Source organism: Eulemur rufifrons, chromosome 5 (assembly GCF_041146395.1).
Source record: "Eulemur rufifrons isolate Redbay chromosome 5, OSU_ERuf_1, whole genome shotgun sequence".
Classification (NCBI taxonomy): domain Eukaryota; kingdom Metazoa; phylum Chordata; class Mammalia; order Primates; family Lemuridae; genus Eulemur; species Eulemur rufifrons.
The window spans coordinates 21,191,055-21,218,494 of NC_090987.1; positions in this window are offsets into that span (position 1 = coordinate 21,191,055).

The window sequence follows — 27,440 nt, forward strand, 5'->3', positions numbered from 1 at the left end:
GTAGAAGAGAAAAAATAAATAAATAAAAAATGTAGACGAGGAAGAACAAGTCGATATTTTAGGTTTTTTAATGAATTTTTTACTTTTAAAAAGTTTTAAAACATATGTATGTATTGATAACACATATGGCCAAAAAAAGTTACTATATTAACCTATTAATCTATAAAAAGAGCTTCCATAGCCTTAAAAGCCTACATCTCAGTGGTACAAAAGGGGAGAATGGAAGCGACAGCCACAAATACAGAATCACGTGTGGCAAACGACCAGTTCACATGTGAGAAAAGGTGAACCTCATTACTAGTGAAAATATTCAAGTTAAAGCTCCAAGGTACCTTTTTTAAAAACTCATTGATTTCATGAGGCTTTGTAAAAAATTAGAGTAGCCAAGGCTGGCAAGGAAGGTGCAGGGAGATGGATAGTCCCACCCATGTCTTCTGGAAGGAATATAAATTGGTACCGCCTTTCTGGAGAGCAGTTTAGTGTGTTTTACTAAAGATTCGTTCCACTTGAGTAGCTCATTAGACGCCATAAAGGCTCGTCTCCAGAGGAATGTTCTGTGAGATGGAAGGAGTGTTTTGTTGTACAGGAGGAAGAGCTCTCTCTGACTCGGGGCATGGGGTGGTCCAGGCACTGTTTTAAGTGCTTCGTTTGTATTAACTTACTGAACCTTCACAACCATCTGGTGAGGGGCTGTTTATTAGTCCCATTCTGTAGATGAGAAAATGAGGCCAGAGAGGTCAAATAACTTGCCTGAGGTCACATAGCAGGAAAGTGGCTGAGCTGGGATTTGAACCCCTGAAGGCTGTGGACTCCAGTCTGTCCCGCCTCTGAGACACTGTCTTCGTTTTGAGGCATCTAAATTTCAAATTATGATAGGAAAGACACATGGTTTATAAAGAATAGAAAACTTGCTTTGTTCATGAAGAGACTGGTATGTTCTGGAATTTCCAGTTTTGCTTGAAATATACGTGTAGTTTCTTTGGCTGTTGGGCCCTTGGAGTAGAGGCGGCAGCTGCCTAGACTCACAGCTCTAACCCTGCTGGAACCTTCAAGTCCAATCTCACGTCATAGCTTTTGCCTCAGGTGCCCAGGAGTATGCTAAGTGCCGTGGGAGATAGGAAAGAATTAGAAAGTAGAGCCCCTGCCCTTGAGGAATGTCTGCCCTCTTGGGCAGGGCCAGCCCACACTCATAGCTCCAGAAAACTAGCTGGCCTGCATGATATACTTATACTTGTACTTATACATACATATACTTATCATATATGCGAATGTTCAGTGCAGCGTTATTTTCGATATCCAAGAGGTAGAATCAACTCAAGTGTCCAGCAACAGATGAACCAATAAGCAAAATGTAGTGTGTGTGTGTGTGTGTGTGTGTAGATATAAAATTCACCCATAAAAAGAATGAAGTTCTGTTACATGCTTAACATGGATGAACCTTGAAAACATTATGCTAGATGAAAGAAGCGAGTCACAAAAAACAAATTCATAAAGACAGAAAGTATGGTAGAGGTCACCAGGGGCTGGATGGAGCAGGGAATGGGGAATTATTGCTTAACCGATACAGAGAGAGTTTCTGTTTGGGGTGATGAAAAAGTTTTGGGAATAGTGGTAACAATTGTACAATATTGTGAATTTAATTAATACCACTGAATTGTATATTTAAAAAACAGTTAAAATGGCAAATGTTATTTTGTATATACATATTTTCCCGTAAAAAGAACCCAGAACAATTTATTGGTAGTTTTGCCAATATTTGAACTTTACGTAAATGAAATCAAACTGTAAGTATTCTTCTGCAACTTGCTTTCCTCAGTCTTAATTTCTCCGATCCGCCCATGTTGGAGCTGCTGGCTGCAGTTGACTCCTTTTCACCACTGAGTAGTATTCCACCGTGGGAACGTACCACAACCTATCTCTCTGTTGTTTGGTCAGTGACATTGACATTGGAGATGTTTCCAGGGATTTTTGCTCTTCAGAACCATGCCTCGGAGAACGTTCTTTTGTGTGTCTCCTGGGGCACTTATCCAAGCGTTTCTCTGCTCTTCATCTAGGAGTGGGATTGCTGGGTCAGAGGGTGTGTATGTGTTCAACTGCATAAAACAATGCCAAATTGTTTTCCCAAAGGGGTTGTACCCATTTTCACTGTCCCAGCCACCCATCAGTTCCCAGCTGCCCCACATCCTCCCCAGTACTGGTAGGTATTTTCTTGAGTTCCATGCCTGTCCTGTACTGCTGGCATCTGCAAATTTGGTCCATACCCAGACTTATGATGACTGTCAAGGACAGAAGTCCTGCCTCTGGATCACCAAGTGATCCCAGGACCTCCAAGGTGGAAAGGGCCTTTCATGGGACAACACCCGCCTCACGTTACAGACTAGTACACGGAGACCCAGCGCGAAGGGGGACTGGGCCATGATCTCAGAGTGGGTCCCAGGGTCCTGGTCTAGCTGTGTTTTCACAGTCACCATGTGCACAGTGGCAGCCTGCTTCCTGGAGTGGCCCCCACAGTGAGCAGGCAGGGCTGTCGTTGCTGATACAGCTGCCACTGTGCTGACTCCACCACCAGCCAAAAAGCTCCTTGAGATGGATCTGTGTTGAGGGCTGGGGTTGAGGATGAGTTCATCCTGTGCACTTGTTTTATTCCTAAGACCCTGGAAGAAACATTAGACCTGTGGATTTTCTTGGCTTTCCCCTTGACTTTGAGCCAAACGAAAATGGCCACACCTTAGGCCAGTAGGTAGCCCCAAATGAGGGCAAGTGGCCTGGACCAGCTGGGGCACTTCCTGCCCCCTTCCCTCTTGCCAGCTCTTCAGATAGAGGGAGTCCCAGGGAGGGCTCCATCCCAAGCTGGCTCAGAGACAGGTCAGTTCCAGTTATCGTTTCTTAAGCTTATCTTCCCTGCCTCTTCTTCAGCTTTCCCTGTAGCTAACCGTGCTTGTTCTCCCTGTGTCTCGGGGAGTTCCACCTTTTCATGTTCATCCACAACCCTAAGAAGAAAGGCAGACCTGGCAGTATGACTTCCACTTAGCAGATGCGGCCACGGAGGCTTAGGGGGGATTACTGCGGTTGGTGCCACAGACGAATCTACTGGCCAGCAGGCCTAGAGACTTTCCCCTTTGTCACGCTCCTGTCCACAACAAAATGCGCATTCCTAAGATAACAGGAAGGACACTCTCAAGGAGAGCTCAACGAGTATCACTCGTCGACTTACTGGTTTTGTGTGGGCAGATTTTCCCATGACGGGGACTCAGAGTCAGGCACTCCATACACATGAGCCTGGTGGTGTCTGTAGGGGCGACCCTCTGTTACATTTCCCTAAAGCACAGAATCCACTTTAACTACCAAGCATTTGAGAGACCACACAGTTATTACGTTTAAACTCTTTATCATTGAAATACACATTCTATAAAGAAAAAATCAAACAACAAGAAGAGGAGGAAATAATCCCACTGCTTAGCAATGCTATCCTTAATCCTTTTTTAGGGATTCTTAGTGTTTTCTTCACTTGTTCTCTCAGTGTATACAAGCACACACACGACAGATTTACTGTGCGTAGACCTTGTAAACACTTTTCTCAACCATCTATAATGATCTGCCTTTCCTAGAAAGAGCATACATAATTTTAAACATTTTAAAAATTATAAAAGTAACATATATCCACATACCCATATCCAGAGGCAGGAAGGAAGGAAGGGAGAGAGGGAGGGAGGGAGGGAGGAAGAGATACACAAGAGAAGAAAACTGAGCTACTATAATTTTCCCACTGAGTGTTAGTACTATAGATATATATGTATTACTCCAGGTGTTTTTCTATGGACGTATATTTTATTAAACAAATTGGGATCATTTTGTACACACTGTACATGTCACAACATAGCATATTTCCATGTCAGTAAAATACTTGTCTATATTATTTTAATGGCTGCAAGTCATTTCCTTGTATAAATGTACAATCTCATACTTTATTTAACCAATATCCCTTTTTGTTGGACATTTAACATTTTTTCACAATATAACAACACTGAGATTAATATTATGTGGCAAAACCATTGCACATAGTTAACTATTAGGATGAACAATGAGAAGTAGAATTGCTGGCTCAAAGAGAATATGCATATTAATAATAATTTTAGGGTCCTAAACTGCTAACTTGCCTACCAAAACATATGTGTTTTCATTTCCTCTTTTTCTTTTTTTTCCTGACTGACTATGCCTTAGTTTCATATGAATGGATATATAGAGATGTATAGATGTTTTAGTTTCTGTTTGGGTGAGGTTGGTCTGTGATAATGAATGCACATAGGTACCCAGCCACAAGCAGGCCCCAGCCGCAGGTCAGTGGCTTGGCTAAGCTGCCTCTGGGGCCACCTCATCACATCTCTCCCCTCCAAGGTGAGACTAGAGCTCCCTCCCCACCTCCCTCTCCTGCCAACCCCACCCAGGGCTCGTGTCCTCTCTCCTCTGCCTTCCTCCTCTGGACAATCTGGACAGGGTCAGAGCAGCCTGGGGAGTAGCTCACCCTGGGTTACCAAATATTGAGAAAAGGAAAAAAAAATGCCATCTTGTAAAGGTTCATATATTGACTTTTTAATTTTGAAATTCATTGTTCATTTCACAAATATTACATGAATTTATACCACTCCTTGGAAAAAATTAAAGCATAAGAACTAAGTCCCTGCTGACATTTTCCCTAATCCAAACATTCCATTTCATATGCATGTGGAACTATTATAATTTGTTGAATTTAGGCTCGTTTTTTTATTCCAACTCAAATCAACAACCCTGGCTCCAGCACCCATTATAGGGTCTGTGAAAGGTGCTGGGGACACAGGCACAAATCAGGCACAGTGTTTGTGGGGGTGGGGGAGACAGACAGACCCAGAAACCCACAATAAGTACCCGAGGAAAGGGGTGCACAAGAGGGAGGATCTTCTCGCACCTCCGTGGTTGGTGATGCAGCAGCTGCTAGGATGTGTCCGGCAACTGGAGCCTGGTTTGCTCCCCAGACAGTTCAGGCCGTCCTTGGCACGGCTCTAATTGTTAGAAAGTTATTAGACGAAACCAAAATGGAACCTCCACACAACCTAGTCATTGATCGCAGTTCTGTCCACTGGAGCAAAGGAATAAGCCTCATTTCTCCTCTGACAGCCCAGCAGATTGCTAACAGCTCTACTGTGCCTCGCCCCCAGGACGTGGTTCCGGTCACCTCTTCATCCTGGGCCCTCCTTTGTGAGCACGCCTTCCCACGGCAGGGCCAGCTGGCACGGGTGGGTCTGGCCCCCGTGGCCGGGCCGGTGGCTGCAGTTGTCAGGTCTGGGCAGAAGGAATGGCTGCTTGGCGAGAGGTAGCAATTCTCCCCGTTGCCCCGGAGAAGAAAGACACTCAGAACCACAAACTCTAGGAAGACCAAATGATGAACTGAATGAAATTCAGGGGTTCTGACGGGAAAAGGAGTGATCAAGAATCGTAATTAATAATTTGACGCAGACAGCGAGCCTGACAGCAAGGAGCCGCCTAGCGCAATTGTTTCATGGTTTTTGCTTATTACCAGCCTCGTAACTTAAGCTTTCCTCTAGATGCACTAATTAGGTAATTAGCTCCCTGAAGATCGCGCCTCTAAAGAATGCAGTGCAGGCTGGATAAGAGGTGCCCGCCAAGGAGAGGCTTCTAGAGCTTGGTTCATTGAACCAGGTGAGGGGGCAGGGGAGGGCCAGAGTGTGGACAGCAGATACAGATGTGGTCACGGCGGTTGCAAAGGTGTCCTTAACCAGAATGTGACAAGTGAGGCATAGGACTGTGATGGGGCCCAAAGACTGTAAAATACACAAAATGATCGCTCCGTGTCTTAATTTCACTAGGCTGAAATTAAGGATCCATGGCCTTTACCTCTACCTACCTGCCCCTGGGCCTTAGTCTGCCTGTCTGTGGAATGGGGCCGTCCTTCCAGCCTGAAGTTGCATCTGGGCTGAGTGGTCTGTGCCCCTTCAGCACCGCAGGTGTCTCTGAGGACCACCCCTGCGGCCAGACAGCCCCGTGGAGCACCCAGAATGAGGAGACCCAGGCTCCCTGCCCTGGGTCAGAGAAGGAAGTGTGTATGGGAAGGGTGGCTGCTGCGGGGAATCACTTGTTAACAGCACATCTGCAAAAGGAGGCCCTTCTTTTTCTTCCGTGAAAGTACAGCATTTTTCCTTTTACATAAATACCTTTTGTTTACATGACAGCATGTACGAGCGGCGCATGCTCATTATGGATCTCATGGGAAATAGGCATTGACCGCCCTCATGCAAACCCCACTTTAGACACCTGCTTCGTCGCTCAGGTCATTTCCTCCCCCTTGTCGTTCCACGCGTGCATGGTGTGTGTGTGTGTGTGTGTGTGTGTGTGTGTTGCAGGACATTCATGATTAACGTGTTCACAGATTTTGTAACCTGCTTTTTCACTCATCTGCATGAGCATTTTCAAATTATCAACTGGTTTATAAGCACCATTTTTAAGGGCAGGAGTCATCTCTAAATCTTTCTAATTTTAGAAGGGGAAGGGGCTTTAGGGAGCCACGAGCTCCACGGGTTCAGAACTGGAAGCCAGAGAGTGGGGGCAGGGCCCTGGATGGGGGTCCTTCCACTCGGGGGCTGCGGTGCTTGGGGTTCCCTCCTCCTTGCTTCCTCCCTGGGCCACCCGGAGGCCATTACTGGGGACCACGACCCCTTGCCCTCACCCCACACTGGGAGCTGTGAGCTCTTTCTCTCTTCCCTCTACTTCCTCAAGCTGTCCTCCTCCAGGAAGTCCCTCTACTCTAGCGCCCTGTGAAAAATGTCTCCTGCCAGAACTTTGTCCATAGCTCACGCCCCTTGTCCCCAATCCTGCCCCCTCCCCACTTTTCTACAGAGTTCAGGGGGATTTAACAACTCTAATGATGCTTGAGTGAAGTCACAATCTCACAGTCACTAAGAACAGAAAAGGTGGCACAAGGCACGGAACAGGACAGAAGGGGTGGGGGGCCTACACCCCAGCCCCGGAAGGCCTTGCTCACAGAACTCACATGGGAGCCAGGCCAATAAATACAGCTAGAAAAACGCAGTGCCTTTGTTTCCCCGGGTGTCTGTCTGGGGTTCCCCTGTGCCCGGCTCAGGAGCGCTTTCTGCGTTTGCCCGCTGCTGCCCCCGCCCCCCTTCCTGTCCTTACCCGGGTTCATTCAACCTGCCACTCCAGGCTGCCCTGGTACAGGGATGAGAGGCCATGGGGAGAGGAGTCAGGGAAGCTGAGGTCTGGCCCAGCTGTGCAGACTCACTGTCCTGTCCTGTCCCCTCTCTGACCCTTAGTTTCCTCAGCTGTAAGATGGGGTCCTTAGAGGAGATGAGGTCTGTCCTGCTGCCTTTCTCTGAACCCTGCCCCCCGCCAGGTTCCCAGGCAAGCTTCCTCCTCTGCCTGTGCCTTGCTCCCCCTGGCTTAGCGGCACTGTGTAGCGAGGCTGGCCTCCTGGCACTTAGAGCTCTGCACCGCAAGCTTCCTCCCTCTACTTCCACTTCCCTGCTGTAGGCTTCCCCTGCATGAGAAAGCTCCAGCCTCTGGAGTCTTGCAGTCCCCCCATATCAGCCTGCTGCTGCTGTTCCTGGACATGTCGTCCATAAAGGCACCCAGCCACACCCCACAGAGGGAAAGGGCATGGGATCTAGAGTCACACACCTGTGACCATGAGCAAATAACTTCTCCCAGCCTCAGAAGCTAAGCAAAGGAATGACTCTCTAATGGTGGAATTTCACGTGCTCTGACATATTAATATTTGAGGGGAAGAGTTTGTCTTCATGAGGGGAAGAAGAAGTGTCATTTGGCCAGGCATAAAATCAAACGCTGGGAACCTCTGACTCCCTTTGAGAGCAAGGGAGGGCAGGAGCTAAGGAAACCAGCTCTACTGGCTATTTGACAGCTACTTTCTAGACAGCACTGGTTTCAGGTAACTTGCCCTTTATTTCCCTGGGCACCTGTGCAGTTATCCCAGGTCCCAAGCACATGGGTGAGCTCCACGGATGACCCCAGATTGCTCTTATTTAAAAACAATGCCTCCAGGGGGAAAGGGGCACAGCCCAGGCAGGTTCCCATGTGGGTGTGTCACTTGTCACCTAAAAGCACCCAAGTGGGCCACAGAGAGCCAGCCCTGCCCTTTCCCACAGCCGGGTTCTCCTCACCCTGCAGCCACCTCTGGCTGCCACCCAAGCCTCCTTATCACCACTTATCTCCAGAAACACCTCCAGGCTCCCTTTCCCTCCAGGTGTTGGTGACCGCCAGGAATCTTCTCTCTGCCCAACCTGTGAACTCCTCCTCTCCTTGCTGTGTCAGCGGCTGGCTGTGCAGAGCTGATTTTCACCCTCCTCCCTTTCTGTTCCTCCCCTGCTTCCTCCTCTCCCCGTCCATGGCCCTTTCCCTGCCTCCTCTCCTCCTTTCCTTCTGGGCCCTTCTTTCTCAGCCCTTTCCCACTGCTTTCCACCCTCCTCCCTTCCCCTCCTCCTCCCTCCTCCCCTTCCTTCCTCCCTCCTCCCCTCCTCCCTCTCAGGACCTCCACCCTGCTCCTCCCCGCATTCTCCACCTCCCCTCCCTCCTCTCCCATCCCTTTGGTAAACTTCGCATCCTGATTTAAACCTCCGTTCATTTCCTGGTTCAGCTGAGGCTCTGATTCCAATTATATCACCTCCATTCTGGCAAACAGACAATTCCGGGCAGTCTGAGGCTTGCTGGGCCCCCTGCAGTTTGGAGATGGGAGCCTTAAGGTTCCCATCCCCACCCCATCCTCCCTCCCTGCTGCAGGGGCCCCCTTTCCCTGGTTCTTCCTAATGCCAGGAGGGTTTATTCCAAGCTAGTGCGTCTCTGGATTGAGCCAACACCTGTGTCCACAGTTTGCCTTGGGGGTATGTTTTTAGCTGCTTTATTGAGATATAATTGATGTACAATAACCTTCCCATGTTTAAAGTGTAGGTTGATAGGTTTTGACAGACAAAGACACCTATGAAACCATCACTACAATTAGTGAACAAACCCAGCGCCCCCCTAGTAACCTCCTGCCCCTCCCCGAACTCCCCTTCCCCAACCAGGGGAATAGTTTTAAACACATTCCTCCTTTACAGTTTTCTGTTTCTTGCTTGTACCATCTTCCTTTCATCCTTCTTACTCTCTCTCATTCTAACGAGGCTCAGGCCCCTTGTTTCTTGTTACGGGGCCATCTCTGCTGTGCCAGCTTGTGCACAGGTCTGGGATTCTTTGGGCTAAATATTGCCCTCTTCCTTTTTTTGCCCCCCACTTTTGTAAATGCAAGGGCCCCTGGGAGGAGGCACACCTTAAGTCTGCAGGAGCTGGGGCTGAAGGAGCTTGTCAGGGGCTCTCTGAAGCTGAGATGCTGGCAGGAGAAGCAGATCCATGCTGAAGGCAGGGAAATGCCAGGAGGGAGGAGCTGGAGCAGGGATCACTCAGCCCCTCCTGGTCCTGACTCTTTCTCACATCAGCAGAACTGGGGGCCAAAAGGGAAGGCTTAACTTCCGAGGAGAGGACAGAAATGAAGGGGCTGGGAGCAAGCAGCCTTTGCAAACACAGAGTTTAACCCTGGGGGCGGGGGGCGAGCTGTCCTGCTGAAACATGCCTACACCACCACAGAGATGTGGATCCGTGCGTTTCCAACCCCACGGTAAGCACCATGGGAGTTTGCCCCTCGCAGAGGTCAGTGCTGAGTGATCCTGAAGCAGCTGGGCGTGGGCTCTTCTTATGTAAGATCCACACCCAGCCCCTGGCGCTTCAGGGCTCGCCTGCCCAGGGCCTGGGAGGCACTGCAGGTGTGCCTTGGCACTGAACACGCACCGCACCCCTCTGGGCCGACTCCCTGTTCCTTGTACCCCTTCGTGTCCTGCCTGGGGAATGGACCACCCACCCAGGGAAACCTGAAGTTTGCTGTCTGATGGAAGAGTCTGGCTGGGGAGGGCATTTAAGTATCCAAGTTGCTTGCTTCTCTTACATCCCCATAGCAAATAAGAAGGAGAACAAGATCTTCTTTTACAACAATCGCCAAATACCTTTTCTATGCCTTTGACATGCCAGGCACTGGCTGGAATATCCATATGTGTGTGTGTGTGTGTATACATTATTTATTGAGATGTAATTCACATATCATGCAATCCACTCATTAAAAGTATGCAACTCAAAGTTTTTACTATTTCACAGAGTTGTGCAATTATCACCACAGTCATTTTTGGAACATATTCATCACCTTCAAAAAGAAACCCCATGTCTATTAGCAGTTACTCCCCATTTATTTCCCCCTAACCTGCCCCCCCTACCCCCTATCAACCATTAATCTACTTTCTGTCTCTATAGATTGGCCTGTTCTGAATATTTCATAAAAATAGAATCATATGTGGTCCTTGGTGACTGGCTTCTTTCACTCAGTAGTGATTTCAGGATTCATCCATGTTGTAGTAACGGTACTTGATTCCTTTTTCATTGCCAGATAATATTCCATTGTATGGATCTACCACATTTTGTTTATCCATTTATCGGTCATGGACATTTGAGTTGTTTCCACTTTGGAGCTCTTATGAATAATGCTGCTAAGAACATTCATGTGCAGGTTTTTATGTGGACGTATGTTTTCATTTCTCTTGTGTGTATACCTAGGAGTGAATTGCTTGGTCATATGGTAACTCTACTTTACATATATTTTTACCAATTTGCCCAGTTTGTCAAAGCAACTATCATTATCCCTGCTTTACAAATAAAGGAAGCAAGGATCTGAAAGGTAAAGAAATTGTCTAAGACCACAGAACAAGGGAGTTGCTCTGGCTATATTCAAACTCGTACTGTCTGACTCCCCCCTGCACCGTGGCCTTTGTGCCACTCTAGGTCAGAATATTCTGAATCTTGAGGGGCCAACAGTAACTCAGCCTTCTCTTTTCTCATCACAGTAATCCATGATCCTTTCGTCTTTGTCAGAATCCTTGGTTTTGATGTCTTTGTTGTTTTTCTCTGAATTTTTGCCTTCCTGATGGGGCCCAAATCGACTTCTCATTTCTCTTTCTGGGAATGTACTTTTCTGACCCTTGTATGTCTTAAGCTAGTCTGCGACCCACTAGGACCCCGTCATTTTCTTCTGCTATATATACATACAACCAGATCTTCCCTGTCTTTGTTTGCCTTTCCTGCCTCTCTTCTTTATAAGTTTAATCAGTTGAATTGGATTCTGATAACATTTAAAGCCAAACAGTGGTGCTATGAATCCTGACTCCCTTTTTGAAAGCCTGGCTTCCCTTCTCCACTGCCCCCTCTGTATGTGTTTTTTTGCAAATCTAGTGAGGGTGGTTGACTATATCTGTGTGACAGAGACATGGGGCCCCCAGGGTTTTCCCTTCCTGCCTTCACCCTCCACCTTGAGCCATCACTCTTCTTGGATGCAAACCCCTGTCTACTTAGGACAACCTTGTCCCATTTCCTGGCTTTGATAACCATTCTCCGTTTTGTCCAGGGTACAATAGTTACCATGGGCTACTCTTTCGCAGTTGAGCAAGCCTTGTCTGCTTTCTCCGAGAAGACTAGGTTAGTTCATTCCTTCAGCCAATATTTATTAAGCATCTCCCAGGCTAGCGTGGCTGTGCCTTCACTGCTAAGTCACAGCCTTTGGGTGATGAGCTGACAATAACTGTGATTACAGCTTCCTGTTGTTACCTTTTGCTCTCCTAGTATTGATAGTCGATGTCAGGATGATCTTCTCTAGTGCTTCAATGTCAGAAGTTGTCAGCGTAAGACAATCTTTTTGTTTTCAGAAGTTGGTTTTCAAAGCCTATTTTTTAAAGACTAACCTCTTGATTTTTTTCTTTTTTCAAAATAAAGACCACATGTCAGCATGATTACCTATTTGAGGAGGATCTCCTGGTAGGAGACCCAAGCCCCAGATAGGCAGCTTGGCTACCTGCGACTTCCATGGCTGGGGAAGAGAGGGAGGGAACCAGCCACCCTGGTTTGATGGGGACTTTCGCATTTCCATTTGCCAGGTCATCTAGGACTCAGTTGAATTTAGACTGAGAGACCAGATGGGCCCCAAGTATGTGCTGAGCCCATACCTACGATGTGCCCCATTCTAGGTGGCAGCACTTACAAGCTCTGTGACTTCAAACTGGTCACTTAACCTCTCTTTGCCTCAGTTTCCTCCTCTGTTAACTGGGCATAATAGTAGTATCTACCCGATGGGGCTGTTGTGAGTGTTGAATGAATTAAAGTATGTGTAGACTGCTTAGGACCGTGGCTGGCAGAGAGGAAGTGCTTGGTAACAGCTGCTTGGAAAATCAAAGCCTAACTGAGCACTGGAAATGTGGCCAGTCCCAGCTGAGATGCACTCTGAGTATAAGACTTAGTGGGGAAAAAAAGACTAAAATATCTCATTAACCATTTTTAAAATATTGATTACGTATTGAAGTGATGTTTTGAATGTACTGGTTTAAATAATATATGTTGTTAAAATTAAATTTACCTGTTTATTTTTACCATTTACCACATTGACTGTCACACTAGAAAAAATAATTTTTCCTTGTGGCCGTGGTGTTTTACTATGAAAATAGAATAAAAACTTCGAAAACAAAACGATCCTTTCCAATTTAATGAAAAATTTGTTATTTTTTACTGTTTTCTGTGCGTGAGTTATAGGCAACTTGGAAAATAGTTCACGAGGCTCCCAAGGTGAAGCGATGTGTGAGTTACATATGCTTCACGAGGCCCCAGGCTCAAAACCAGCGTGAGTTAAATACAACTCACATGGCAGTTAATGTGTTAAACGTGGCTAGTAGCACATTTACGACTATGCATGTGGCCCACGTCATATTTCTTTTGGATGGTATAGTCTGGATCAATAACAAAGAGCAAACACCTATTGTGAAAATCTTGAGCATTCAGTCTGAGAATGTCAAGGGCAGAATCAGGTGCCACCCAGGCGGCTCTCAGAGGCTTATTGTAGGAGGCCAGGGAGAGGAGGAAGAGAGTTGGGTTCAGAGGGTGAGGGGAGGGTTGGGAGAGGCCAGGGACTGGGCAGGGCCTGTGGGCCTGCTCCTTCCCCAGGCAGCAAGGAGGAATACAAGTGGCCCAAGGACAAGGACATGCACAGTGGTATGGGGACAGATCAGAAAGCTCCGCAGTGACGCACAAGGAGGCCAGAACGCCCCACGACCTGCCTCCCCGCTGTCCCTAGCTAGGACTTGGCAGTTCCAGTTCCCCACTGCCTCTACAGGCAGGGCCCTCCTCCCTCTCAGGTTCCCAGACAGGCTCATCTGCATCCCCTTCCAGGGCTCCTGCTTGATTTGCGACCTTGTTTTCCAAAGGCAAGCCTGCCTCCCCCTCCTCCATCCCCCAGGGGGTTGCTTCAGCCTCCATTACCAAACCCTGTGACAAGAAATGCGGCCCCCTTATTAAAATAATGTAATGTCTAACTAAAATAGAAACCCCAGATAACAGTTTTTGATGTTTTAATGACTGGGCTCATTAGACAGACTTCCCACTTAAAGTGTCTGTCTAGCAATTAAGGCTAAAAAAATCATAAATGATGACCACACCTTTTGTGGCTTAATGGTTACTCTGAAGGCTGGTCTTATTATCTCGGCGATACAGTCTGTGATAAAAAAGAATTTAAGATACTCTCCCAAGATTTATTTCCCCATTAGCAAGCTGGAGGAGGAAGGTTAAGAGTACTCTTAAGGTCAGAACTGGAAAGGGAGCGGGTGAATAATAAGATGCCTAGAATTTTCCTCCAGCAGAACCAGCCTCCTCCTCACCCCGTGGGGAAGTCCTGCTCACCGAGGGGCTTAACTTTTGCCTGTCACAGGGAAGTCTGTGAATCGTTACTCCAAGTGACCTCAAGCAGTTTATTTAGTTAATTGTCAAGCACTTGGGCTGAACTGTAGAATCACCTACTTCCACGTAAATTATTTCCAATTCTAATCTGCTGACGCTGGAGGAAAAGTAGAAAAAGGAGCACTTAATGAGAAAAACCTGGGGGAAAGCATCCAACTCCCCCAGACCAAACGTCCAAGATCAGAGGGGGTGTTGGTGGAAGAGAGTAAAGGAAAGCACGACTGAATAGTTTGCTGTTGCCAAAGAGATGGGGATGTGGGCGCCCCATCCCGGGAGTGGCTCTAGGCTCAGGCTGCTAAGGAGCTACCTGTCAAAAGGCTACAGCTCAGCAGGTTAAAAAAGTCACGAATAATTTCAAAGTGAATTGTGTTAGGAAATACATCTAGAGGAGGCACTTTTAGCCTTTGATTAGGTTTGTCTTAAGTGATGAATGGTATTTGGACAAGTAAGGCCATTAATGGAGGCTTTGTACCTGTCCTGGTGGGTGGGGACAGGCTGCCAGCTGCCTGAGGATGGACCAGTGATCACCAGCCTCCTTGTCCGAGGGGCCAGCTCAGAACCAGCGGGGGCTGCCTTACCCCCACTCTCTGCCGGTTCATTGTCATGAGTCACACTTGATTACTGAACTTGCCCAGCCTGTCAGCTGGATCTGCAACCTCTCCCTGCAGCCTCTCCCAACACCCTGGTAGAGCAGGCAGGCCTGAGGGTTTCAAAAGGTGTGAATGCAAGGAGGGGAGTGCACAATTTAATCTAAAGCCAGAGTATGAGTAGAAGCCCACTTAAACACTAGCTACAGAATGGCACCTCCTTGGACTGGCTTCATCCAGTATGGAGAGATTGGGGAAGCCCCCAGAGTCAGTGGTAAGGCATTGGTGGTGTGTTTTTTCAATAACTTTCAACATTTGTCCATTATATATTAAGCATCTCTTCTGTGCTGGACATTGCACTAGGGTAAATTGTGTGAAAGATGAGACGACATACTTCACATTTTGCCCCTTCCTAAAACCACTTATCACAGTGGTGTTATTGACCAGTACGGCCTGCTTGGGAATTAATATAGCATTTTATAGGCACCCATTTATTCCTGGCAACAGTTTTATGCAAAGAACAACTATTATGAATCCCATTTTATTGATAACTGAGGCAGTCATAGGATTTTTTGGATGCAAATAAGCATAAACGCATATTAAACTGGCTTAAGCAAAATAGAATATGTATTGGCTATATAACACAATGGTCTGTGGATAGGTTAGACTCAGATACCACTGGATCCAGGCTCAGCAAACTTAGGACTCAGATTTCTTTTTCCCCTGGCTTTGCTTTCTACATCGATTGGCTTCATTCTCAAGTCTGCAAAGTGGCAAGATGGCAACAGCAGGGACAGCCACATGGCCTCTCCAGTTTACATCCAATAAGAAAAAAGAGAACATCTCTTGCTGGTTATGCAAGACCATGCCTTAGGATTAGCTCTCATTGAGCCTGATTGGCTGGCTTATGTCACATGTCCATCCTTGGAACCAATCCTTATAGTCAGAGAATGGAACTCATTGATTGGTTTATGCCTGGTCACATGCTTCACCTCTGGAACCAAGTATGGCATCCTTCCCATACCACATGGACCAGTGGGAGCTGCGAATCCACAAAAGGAAACCAGGACCTGTAGCTGAAAAGAGGTGGAATGGACTCTGGGAAGTCAAAGTACAACATTCACGAGAGAGGGCACACTGGTGACAAAGCCAGGCCTGGGAAACCAAGACATCTGAGTCACAGGGAGCTGGGGGAGAACAAGCATCCCAGTTCTACCCAACACCAACTTTTGGCTTTGTTTAGTGTCCCTTTTCTAAGTGGATGCTTCTAGAGCATCCTAAACCACGGTGACAAAAAAGGTTTCCAAGACCCGGAGTCTGCCTGGTACAATGTGATCAGAAGACATTAAGATCAGTTTTAGGTCCATCCCCCTACAGTGACTTTGCCCATCAAGACTGCTGGTATCTCCCTGACACCTGAAGTGCCTCCTGTCCGTCTCTGCCTGGTGACATCCACCCATTGTTCAAGTCCATGCTCAGAAGGCCCTACCAGAGCGAATCTCTCTCTCCCACGTTCTCCTGTTGTACTCTTTTGTACTCTCACCCATCATAGATGTTGGGCCAGCCAATAGTTGGGTGGGGGGGCGTGTTTGTTTTTGCTAGTAGATTTTTAGCTTGTCTACTAACTTGGCTCAATTGGTAGTGACTGTCAGGTGAAGGATTCTGAGGCTTAGCAGGGATACTGCTGTGCTTGATTAGTGATGCCTGCTGAGAGAGGCAGGGTGGTAACACACATATTGTATTAGTTAAGACACTTGGGGTTGCAAATACAAAGACAACTCAAACTAGCTTAAGCTGAAAATACCATTCATTATAAGGACACAGAGATTTGTTATGGGTCTTAAGAGCAGGAAACACACTCCAGCCAGGCCTTGTGAGAGGCTGGAACTGGGAAGGCCATGGGCAACCAATTATTTCCTCTATATTTGCCTATCTTTCTGGAGCCATATGCTCTCTCTTCTTGGCTTTCTCTATACAACTGATTACTCACTTCCTCTCTTTATGATTTTTCTTGCACAGGATAGAGGATGGTGACACAAGGTCCATATTTATATGGCCATCAGCCACATGGAGAGAAAGTCCCAGCCAGCCTAGCTTGTGTCATTTAGCTACTGAGATCCAATAGACTATGCTCAGTGAAGGGGGTTCCTTGATAACTACGGAACCATGTGAGAAGAAAGGAGAAAGATTTCAGGAAGAGAGGGTCATCATGGGCTGGACGGACACTCTAAAAGGAGGCTCCTTTCTATTTATTCTGTGTATTTGCTGACCATGCCTTGAGTAGTGGTGGTGGCCCCGGTGGTAATGCTAGTAGCAATAATGGTGATGACAGTGGCAGGAGCAAAGAGATAGAAATAAAGACTTCCCTTGCGGGACTTGTGATCTAGGAGGGAAGAATGCCTTAGACCCAACACAGACTCTGAGAGCTGTGAAAAGGAGTGCCTGGTGGGGGCAGGATCGTTGAGTTGAACCGGTTCACCACACTCCTTTGCTCTCTCCTCACCCCTTCCTCTCACACCCCACGCAAGATGGGACAATACATATTCATAAGCTGCAGGATGATGTTGAGATTCAGACTTTTGACTGAAGGTGACGGCATCTTGTCACCCGTCCCTTCCCCACTGGCTCCTGCCTCTCCCCAGCCAGTGGAGCAGTTGCCCCAGCAACAGCTTGGCGCAGAGCATGTCAGCCCCATATCCAGTCGGCCCTCTGCCCTCCCTCTCTGCCATCTCCCCGTCAAACGTTGTCACATCCTGGTAATTATTTTAAAAGGAAAGGAAGCAATCAGTGGCCACCCTGATGTCATCAGGAGCCCCATTTCCTTTCCCTCTAAGTACCCTGCCCAGAAAGCGCATTAAGAATCATAGAACTGTGCCCTGAGCATTTCATAAAGTCACAGCTCAGCTTGTGACCCATCTTTAAGGGATCAGGCCTGTGATTCAGTTTCCTTTCTCTCTTACTTGCTTTTACACACTCTCTTTGAAAATCAAAATGCCTATTTTTGTGTGTGTGTTCTAATCAGATGCTTGCAATTGGCACTTTCTTCTTGTTTTCCTGCTAAAAGAATGTAACCGTGTTTACTTGCCTGAATGAAAAGAAACGTCTATGAAAGGGGTGGGAGGGCATTCATGGGACCAGGGACCTGAGCCCCTGGTATAGGCAGAGCTGCAGGTGCTATGGGACAGTGACAGAAGTTTCCAGGAGAAAGGGAAGCTTTGAGGAGAGGTTGCTGACTACCATAGCTACCTTATTTCAGCCCTCTCTGCCTCATTGAAATATGGCTTCCCATACGTTGCTGGGTTCAGCATAAGAGGTTACCACCTGTTTGTCTGCTCACAAGCCATGGAGTTTTCCCCATCTGGCTATTCAGAGGGAAGCAAGGGAAGGAGACAGCCATCTGTCCCTCAGCTGTGGGTTATAGGAGGACTCTTTGATGAGACCCAGTCATTCATTCATTACCTCATCGAGTAATCATTTATTGAGATCCCTGTTGGCTGACCCTGCTCCAGGGCTCTCTTTGCAGCTGGGACTCAGGCAGCTTGCCCTCTCTCGCTTTGTCACCAGACCTGTGGCTTGAAGGAGAGTACAGGTCTATAAATGGCATTGCTTTTGCAGACCTCTGCTCCAAACCATGTAAAATGGCAACACTGTGCTTGCCATGGAACTGCCTCCAACTGGCCATGGGAATTCATGGACTCCTTATTTCTCTCCAGCCCTAAGAATGTTGCCTGAGTTCTGATGTGCAACATTTTGGGAGTATTGAGATCATCTGCTACATTGCTTAGCCAGACAAAATTAAATCATGACTGCTACTAGGAGGGAATTGGGGGAGATTTTTGCACCAAATTCTCCTGCCCCAGAGTGAGAAGAGTAACCCAGAAATGCCTTACCAGGCTGAAAAGTGCTGTGAAGTGTGGTTGAGAACACAATTACTGCCTCTCAGGCGGGGCAGCTAATATATGGGCATGCTTAGATGCTGCCTTTCATCACCCTGACGGCTGCTTCCCCAGAGCTGTACCCAGGTAGAACCATTCTGCTCCGTACTCCTTTTTTCATTTCAAAGTGTTCAATTTTAATGAAACAGATATGAGGTCAGGGAACAGAAGTCACTTAAGAAGTAACTGCATATGCAAACCACTGTGTAACTCACTGCAATTGAAAATGCAGTAACGCCTTGATTAAGGACACCCCAAGTAACCAGAACTCTCAATTAACTAGGATTTATTTCTTAGAATTCTGCTTTCAGGGGGATAAGCGTATGATAAGGGGAAGGAAAAAAAGTCTCATTTCAGGATTTTTTTTTTTAAACCACTTCCACCACTTCCAAGGTCTGTCTGGACTCAATCTACTTTCTACCTAATTTTTCCTTCTTCACCTCCACTTGAAAACCGGTCCAGAGAGATGACAAATGTATAATGTCAGTTCGACTCCCACATTTTACAGAAGAGGGCCCCAAGACTGAGGGGTGCGGTGACTTGTGGTGGTCGCCAGATGCAAAGTCCCTTAAATGCTAGTCAAAGGCTACAACTGTGGCATGCCACCGCCCCCAACATTAGCTGCTGCTTCTTGGTAGTCACCGAAGTGGCTGCACACGAACTGAAAACATAAGGGAAAAAATGAGAGGGACTCAGCCAGAAAATATCATCATCCAGGCAGCCGGGAGCAACCACATTGCCCATCAGGGCTGGAGCATCTGACTTCAGAACAGCAGTGGGACAGTAGCCAAAATAGGGTGCAATGGCCATTTAAATCAGCAACCCTTTGGGTTTGGGTTATAATAAACAAGAAGCCTATTGATGTTAAAAAGCCTTAAAAAAAATTAAAAACCAAGGTGCAGCCTGGCATCGCCTCCTGTTAAAGATGTCTCTGACTTCCCTGGGCAGTTTGTCACCTCCTCTTCTGTGAACTCCTGGCTTCCATGGGGATGAATCTCTGTGCCTGTTTTTCCCTCCTATTTGCCCTGAAGGCCAGCCTTAGAATAGACAGTCACTTATATAGCAGGATTGTAGGGCACCAGCGGAACAACCCTCTCTCAGCTCTGGCCTCAAATATTCACTTTTCCTTGTTCAGCTTTAGAAGTGTCTTAAATTCCACTCTGAGTCATTCAGTGGGGACTTTTTGGATTTCAGGAGATCTGGGTCAGTCCTGGGCCTGCTTGCCCTGAGATGCCCTCAGATTCTTCCCTGCAGAGCTGGGGGCTGCCCCACCAGCTGCATTGCCAGGCTCCCTTACCAGTGGGAGAGCGGGAGGGAGAAGCCAGATATCTGTGCCCACCCCCCTGCCAAGTCAGGTGGCACCTCCACCATGGCTGTCTGCACTCTGTGGCCCCAGCTCCTCCCAGGCAGCCTCCACCGTGGTTCTGGCACCTGCAGCAAAGCCCCGAGTCAGCGTTCTGCTCGTACAATATCCTCCTGTATTCCCTAGCAGCCTCCTGTTGTTAATCGTGAGTTCCCTCACATGAGTCCCCCACATTCAATTCTTTCTGTTGAATTACCTGGTCCTGACTGGTCCCTGGCCACTATAATGTCCTTGGTAAAATGCAAAACCTCCGTGTGCCTCCAGCCTCAGTGTTTCGTAGAAACCAGGGTATATCTTGTGGCTTCCCCCCAGCAAGCGAAGCCCATCAAAATTTGACCCAGAAAACCTTGCTCTACCTGATAAGAATCCATAGTTAATCAGTCAACCAAAAAGCTAACGCAGAGATCAGAAACCAAAGCTGCATGAACAACTTACACATCTTAACTTAGCCCATATAAGTGTATATTTCTTCACTGATCTTTTGAGGGGGTGGTCAAGACCTTTCATTTGCATATGAGTCTAGTGGTCAGGGTTCCCCACTATTCCTAGTATAAAGTATAAACCATCCCCACAAGGAATCTTCCGTGGCTTCTAGAATGGATTTATTAAAATGGTATAAGAACTTAAAGACATATGCAAAGCATATTTGAGTGCAAAGTCCTTCTAGGTTTCTAGTTTGCTTTCCAATGTTTTATTATCTCGTCCACACCCAATTCAACAGCATTTTTTTTAGCTCCTCACATTTGATTCTACTAATTTAGTTTGCATGAAAACTTCAGCTTGCTTTCTTTTTATACTTTGATTTCATCAGTTTACATTATATTTAAATTATGAAATAATGATAACCAGAACAACTGGCATGAACAGGTTTGGGCCCAGCAGATCTGCTCCTTTCTAAGTGTGCAGTTCAGCTGATGGATGTAGGGTGCAGGGTGCTGGGGCGTACCAGAGCGAGGCCCGCAGCCTACGGGGTTGAGAACGTGTTGAGTAGGTTTGCAGAGGGGCTGGGGAGAGTGCTGACTGATGCCGTGAATATAGTAAGTGGAGGTGGCTCTCCTCCTGTGGTTGCAGCCAGGGCTCTGTGGCCCAAAGTGTGGACCCACCATGTAGAAACCAACACTCGGGGCTGCTTGGGTGGACAGTGCCCTCATTATTGCAATATCAGCACATTCATGATTCTGCTGCCACGAATTGTACGATTGACATGCACACCTTGCTTCTTTGCCGAGGTTCCTTCTTCCTGTGTCCGTATCTCTCCATCGCTTGACCCAGGACTGGAGGAACTGGGGGTGCAGGGAGACACTAGCCTAAGTGTGAATCCTCAGAGCACTGGATGCTGCCAGTGGCCTCTGGAGGTATCCCTGAGCCGTGATCAATCGACACCTTTCTCAAGGACCCGCAGTGGCTGAGATGGGCAGTCTTCCTGCACAGATGGGGACGGCACGGCGCACAGACGCGATTGCTAGGGTCCTGTTTGGAAGATTAGACCTCTGGCCTGGCTTGACCTGCTGGTCCCCACATGACCTAGAGCAAGTCACTCCGACTCCCTGGCCACAGCTGTTTCCTCACCGGCAGAGCAAAGGAGTTGGACCAGGTCGTCCTAAGAGTCCCTTCAGCTCTTACAGCCAATGTATCTAAGAGCTGCAATAAATGATTCCTGGAAATGCTTGCAGTCTACAGCTGTGAGATACAATAGCCATGAGCTGACTGTAGCTATCGAGCCCTTGAAATGTGGCCACTCCAAATTGAGATGCAAATGTAAAATATACACTGGATTTTGAAAACTTAATTTAAAAAACATAATACATCTCAAAACAATATTTTCAATATATTGGGTTAAAATATAGTGTTAAAATTAATTTCACCTCTTTTTTAGTTTTTTAATATGGCTACCAGACAATTGTAACTTGCATGTGTGGCTTGCAGTGTATTTCTACTGGACAGCCTTGCTCCAGAGAGAAGCTGCACGGAGAGGTACCTGGCGCCCAGGGCTGCACCTGCTGCAGGGAGCAAGGAGCACTGTGGGCTGGAGTCACCAACGTGGGGGTGGAGGCAGTGGGGCTGGAAGGTGCGTGGGCCTGATTCAGGTAACAGAGAGGACAGGGGCCAGCAGGGTGGGGAGCAGGATCCCATCCTGCAGCCATGTGGCCTGGTTGGCCAACTGTTCTGGAAGTGAAGGCTTTGGGTGGGGCCATGGAGAGAGAAGGCTGCACAGACAGGCCTAGGTCATGCTGAACATTCATGGTCTCTGCCTCTCTCCACTCCCCCCATTCCATGGCTCACCTTCTGTCCTGTACTCCTCTTTTGTGATGCTGATACTGAGCCCAGCTAAGGCCCTTCAGGAGACACCGGGAGCTGAATGAGGACTTGGTTCGTTCTTCCTGCCTTGCTTGTCTATGAGGCCAGTTCAGCATAACTCCCCTGGGAACAGTGATGTTCAGGGAATGGCAGGATTGCAACTGTGCAGGTGTCCTTGCAAAGGACTTTTACCTCCCTGGGCAGGCATTCCCTTGGGTAGAGACTGGAGCCCCAGGATCAGGCAGGGCAGCCAAACACCGAAGCCAGCTGGCGGAGCTCCTGCTGTTGAACACACGCACCACCCCTGTCCCAGGCACTCACGCCTCGTTCATCAGTCCACAGCAGCGGTCAGTCCCTGTGGCTGGCCCAGTGCCTGCTGCCCTCTTGCCTTCCCCTCTGATGACCTGAGAAAATCCGGGGGCTTGTAGGAAAAAGCGCATGCTGTCTCTGGCCATAGTTGTCTTCCCAGCACTTTCCATGCTGGGTCTTTTCCCGTGGAACCTTCCCGAGCACCAGCCAGTGGCCAAGGGAGGGAAGGGCTTAGGGCTGCCCACCTCACTGCTCGGCTGCTGGCCACTCCCACTGCGCGTGCCCAGTTCTGAATCATGGGACTATCCTTCCTGGTGCTGGGAACAGAGGACGCTACCTCAAGAGTCACAGGAGGGCAGATCTCAACCCCGCCTCTTCAGTGGACTCCACTGGGGAGCTCCTTAAACGACTCCCAGCCCTGACCCCATCTCCATAGAGTCTGACTAATTAGGGTACCGTAGCCAGGTAGAAGTATGTTTTAAAAGCTTCCTAGCATGGAGAAAAACTATTTAGGTTTAAAACAAAATTGTATCACCTTCTACTACTCAAAGTGTAGACGTTGAACCGGAAGCATTGGCATGGCCTGGAAGCTGATTAGAAATGCAGATTCCTAGGCCTCCAGACCTCTTGAGTCAAGTTCCACATTTTAGTGAGATTCTCAGGTGATCCATGTGCCCAGCACAGTGTGAGAAACACTGCCATTGGGAGTTGGGGACACAGGCAATCTAGGGCCCTGGTTTCTGAGCCTGACTCTTTAAGTCTGGGTGAGAAGCAGGAGTCATCGCTAAACAAGCCACCCAGATGATTCTAATTAATTGTAATAATTAGACCTTACTCTTTTCCAATCACTGTTCTTTCCTGTGTGCCTAGTCAAAGGGCTTGCGGAGCTTGCGTGCGCACCACCACCAGACCAGGCGTGTTGTGTTTTCAACTCATCACTCTGGCATCCAGGTATCTTCAGTGTCTGCCCATTGCCTACCAAATTAAGGTCAGATTCCTCAGCCTGGCATTGAAGAAGCTCCACAGTTTGAACCCCTCCCCACTGCCAAGTCCACACCCACAGTTTCCTTCTGTCAATCCATTACGCCAACCAGAATGGAACCACTTGACAGGCTGAGCACATCGTCTGTGTTTGTATTTTTGTTCCCTTGTTTATGCAGGGCTTTGTGTTTGTTTCCTTGATAGAATGGCTGTCCATCTCCTTCTCTGCCTAAAACTTATCCATCCCTAATATTGTTCACCCTTCAAGGCCTGTTCCTCTGACAGCCCAAGCTCAGAGCAATGTGTCCCTCCTTTGAGCTCCTCAAGGGCCCACCTAAGACTCTGTCCTTGAACTGGTGGAGGTCAAGGTCACTGGAGATTTTGGAGGAGTCCTTGCTTATCTTGGGGGCATGAGTCCTTCTCGGGTGGGAGACTAAACGAAGGCACAGACCAAGTCTTTAGGCTTTTATGGTAACATTTCTGTCTTCCTAACCCTCTTTGGCACTGTGGCCTGTGCGTGGCTGCGGTGTCGTCAGTACTTGATTGAAGGCGGATGTGCAGAGTAAAACCTTGATGACGAGGATGTTCACGTGATGCTGATCACACATACTTTCCTATGTATATATTTATATAAATCTATATAGTCTGTCTTTTTTGAAAAGTAAGCAGTAGCTGTAAAGAATAGAAAGGACAGGATGAAGTAGAATGGGAGGAAAAGGCTAAAGCAATTCAGGAAGAAATAAGAAAAGTCTGGAAAAATGTCCACTTTGGGCTCCGTCAGTCAGTGGTCCTGTGCTGTGTGTTAGCAAACTCCAGGCAGGGTCGCAGCTCTGGTCACTTGGAATCAAATCCAAGAAGTGATTTTGTTTCTTAAACTCCTAGGACTAAAATCAATCAATCAATTAAAGAAAATAAAAGCAGAGCTGAGAAATGGGAGAGTCAACAGAAGGAGAATAAGAATGTGGCTTACTGTGAATGCACAAGGTCTGTGGGTTCCCCCTCCCCGCCATGCTGCAGGAATTGTGTTTTAAGGGAGCACCGTATCCAACGTTTTTGCTTGGAGGATTTGCCTTCTTACAGGAAATCCAGTGTCCTCCTCGTCACCTGAATGCACTGGAGCTTTCCCGCCCCGTTGCCTTTGTTCGTAGAATTCAGATGGTGTCCTCTCCTGTGGGTCCCCCCATGCCTCTGCCAGGCCTGCGAGCACAGCGGGCCCTCGACAGCAAACAGCTCAGGCTGTGGGGCCAGACCGGGAGGCTCCAGGTTGGTTCCGAGCTCTGCTACTAACTATTTGCATGAGCCTCTGCCGGTCACTTAGCATCTCTGACTCTCAGTGTTCTCATAAGGAAAATGGGGATCATTCTAGTTACTTCTCAGAATAGTTGGGAGGAGTTACTGGAAAAAAAAATGTGTTAAGACTTTGGCACAGTGCCTCACATGAAGTAAGCACTCAACAGATAGTAACTATTATATTAGTATTATTATTATTATTATTTGCAAAATGGGGCTCATGGTACCCACTTTGACACAGTTGTATTAAATAAGATGGCAAATACTGGAGTGTTTGCAAAGTTTAAAACCTGTTTCACATCACATATTCATTCACTTAGCAAATAATACTAAGCCTGCTCGGGCTACCGCAAGATCACAAACACATAAGACGGGGCCCTCAGAATCCGTAAGGGAGATAAAATAATGTTCACGTGTGTCTCCAAGGCAGCAGAGGAGCGACTTCTCCTTGAGCAGGAGGCCCTCCTCACGGTCTACATGAACCCTGGGTACGGGCTCCACTGTGGTGAGGAGACAGGACTCTGGAGGGGACAGGAATAGGAGGGGATGCCAGGCAGCACAAGGACTCATGTGAGCTGTGGGACCACACATGGTGCTGGGGGAACAGGAATCATGCAGATTACAGAACACGGGGTGTGGCCCTATGGGATAGTAGGGAGGAATGCAGGCTCTAGAGCCTGCTTTTGGGAATTCAGTCCCAGTTCTACCATCTCTACCATCTCCTTGTGACCTTGAGTACATTGTTTTATCTTTTTTTTTTTTTTTTTTGCGACAGGGTCTCATTCTGTCACCCAGGCTAGAGTGCAGTGGCATCATCATAGCTCACTGTAACCTCAAACTCCTGGACTTAAGCAATCCTCCTGCCTCAGCCTCCCGAGTAGCTGGGATTACAGGTGTGCACCACCATGCCCAGCTAATTTTTCTATTTTTTGTAGAGACAGGGTCTGGATCTTGTTCAGACTGGTCATGAACTTCTGACCTGAAGCAATCCTTCTGCCTTGGCTTCCCAGAGTGCTAGGATTCCAGGCATGAGCCACAGCGACTGGCCTTTGAGTAGTATTCTTAACCTCTGTACCTCAACGTCCTCATCTATAAAATGGGGATAATAACAGTATCTACCTCATGAAGTTGTTGTGAGGATTAAATGAGATAATGCATGCTCTTGGATCAGTGCAGGGCACGTAAGTCTAAGAGCTCAGTGATCACTCACTGTGGTTACCATGGGGAGAATAGCAGTGAGAAAAAGAAAAGCCCAGGATGCCGGTGGAGGTGAAATAAATGCCATGGGTGGGGACCAATGAAGGTGACCAAGCAAGAGAGTGATGTGATGCAACTTGTTTGCTAGGAGGACGAATCAGCCAGCAGTGTTCAGAGTAGACCAGTGCAGGGAGAGAGGAGAGGCGGCCGCACTCCCTGACCTCTGGCTGAGATGGCCCAGGCATGGTCAGGCACCAGCAGGGCTCCTGGAGCGAGAGCTGGAGCCCCTCGAGGACTCCCACCAGGGCCAGAGTCACTGAATCTGCTGCTGGAGACCAGCAGGGCCCTGGCCAGGCGGGGAGGGGTCTCTGAAGAGCCCAGACATTCATAATGGTCCCAGAGTCTTTCTGTGCTGTAACCACCATTCCTTGCAAGGAGCCCAGAGCTTAGTTCTGCATGATCAACACTCAGTTTTCCTCTGAAGTTATTTACTACAAGATAATAATAATAGCTAATGCTATGGAGCACGTCCCACCAGCCAGGCACTGTTCTAAGTATTCCCAGTACCCTGATTGTTCTTCGAATCCTCACAACCACCCCAAGAGGTAGATTTGACTACTATTCTCCCCACCTGACAGATGGGGAAACTGAGGCACAGAGATGCTCCATCACTTGCTCAGTGTCATACAGCTAATAAATAGCAGCGCAGGAACCCAAACCCTGGTCTAGGGACTGCTTTTTTACATCTTTGTCAGTTCATGTTTGTCAGGTGACACAAAGTCATGTCTGATATTCTTTGGTAAGGGGAATCCTGGGGAGAGAGGTGGTGAAACCCCTGGGTGTGCATCACACGGTAAACATGCTTGGGTGGAGAAATGGGGTCTTCTCCTCCCTCCTTCTTGCCCTCCTTTCTCTAGCACACTCCATCTCTGCCTCCAAAGCCGGCTCTTGGGACAGAGTCTAGGCCCCTGGAAAGCAAGGACTATATCCTCTTACCTTTTCACCCCCCACCCCAAGGCCCAGCAGAGGACCAGACACAAGGGAGGCCCTTGAGTTCCGCTGGGCTGGTTTGAATGAACTCATCCATTCTGAGATGTAATTGACTGATAAGATGTTAATGATACCACTCTCAGGGACTGGGCGTTTTAATGTGGGCTAAAGCACAGGTTTGGCTTACCCCAAAGGAATGAAGGTTTGATTGTGGAATTATAGGCATCAGCCGGCTGGGGAGGGTGTGGGGGTCTGTCTGTAGGAAAGGGGCTAGGGTGACAGCGGTCCTCCCTGGCTCCCAGATAATGTACCCTACACAAGCTGAGCCTCAGCCGGGCTGTTCTGGGGCTGGAGGACATGCCCCCTGCTTGACTCCCAACACCTCGCTCCAGCACAGTGGGACATCCACCAGGGGCAATGAACAAGGAAGCTGAGTACAGACGAGGCCTCGTGCCCACAGAAGGTTCCAGAAGGCTCCTCGAGTGTGGAGGAAGAGGGATGAGGCTGTCTCTGCAGCCACCCTGGAGAGTCTGTCTCAGTTTGTCTTTAAAGGTCCCTTTCAGCCAGCACGATCCGCAGTTCACTGTGGGCGATCCGGCACGTCTGGCTGCCCACCCC